The sequence below is a fragment of the Protopterus annectens genome, chromosome 2.part1 (genome assembly GCF_019279795.1).
Source record: "Protopterus annectens isolate FY-2018-M chromosome 2.part1, PAN1.0, whole genome shotgun sequence".
Taxonomy (NCBI): Eukaryota; Metazoa; Chordata; order Ceratodontiformes; family Protopteridae; genus Protopterus; species Protopterus annectens.
This window is the reverse complement of record NC_056729.1, coordinates 45548811-45549944: the sequence shown is the minus strand read 5'-3', so window position 1 is coordinate 45549944 and position 1134 is coordinate 45548811.

The window sequence follows — 1134 nt, the reverse complement described above, 5'->3', positions numbered from 1 at the left end:
TTCTGATGTAACAAAATCCACCTGAGGCAAACTCAAGGTTCTGCTGCTTAATATAGAAGTCTAAACATGAAGCTGCACTCACTGGAAGCACTCCTCACCTTGGAAGATGCTGAAGTCTGTGCAGTCACTGAGACATGGTTGAAGGCTGCGGAGAGTACCCTGGCTATGCAAGGCTACAATGCCTTCCACATATTCAGACCTCAAAATGAGTATAAAAGAACCAAAGATGGAGATGTATCCATCTTCATTAAAGTACACCTTGAGACTGGTCAAACAGTATAACTCTCGAACTACTCCTATTATGTTAACTCTAGGCAAAATGCTCTACTATAGGTCCCCTACCATGAACCAAGAAAAATACACTGCATACCTGGACTTATTAGAGTCGCTTTCCATACAGCAAAGCACCTTAGTCATGGGTAATTTTAACTATCCTTCCATCAACTGCATGACATACATGAGCACAAACACATTTGCCCAGAGGTTCCTGGACTTTAATTGAAATGCTCTGGAACAGACGATCTGCACCCCCACAAGGGGCTCAAATGTCCTAGACATAGTACTCACCAACATGGGGAGTCACTGCACTGCCCCCCCCCCCCAAGTGGGGTGCCTTACGTGGTAAGGTTGGACCATAAAGCTGTCTCGTATGAAGTAACTATTGGATCTAACTTTCCCACAGGAGCAAAAAGAAACTGAAGAACTTTTCCAAAGCTAACTTCAGACTACTTTACACCCCGCTCAACCAGGCAGGAGCACTCCTGGCCCCGCTGCCTTCTTCCAGATGCTCCCTTGAGGACTTCCATCCCACCGGGGCACAATCTGGACCCTCTCACCCAGGAGGGTGTGCTTCCTGCCCGTCCACCTTCCACCCCTTTTTCTCCCTTCTGGACTTCCACCAGGATGGACTCCCCCCTCTGGGCTTTGACTTCTACCCAGGCGAGAGCGCTCTTTTCCTTGGTTGCATATCTCTTGGAGGCTGCAAAGCCGTGCCATGTCCCCGTGCCCTAGGAGCCTCTCAGGGGACATCCCTCCAATCCAGGCTGCCCTCGTGGAACTCCACCCAGCTGCAGATGGGCAGGCATGCTCTCATCAGGACTTCCACGTCCCCCTCCTTTCCGGTCCAGGGCACCA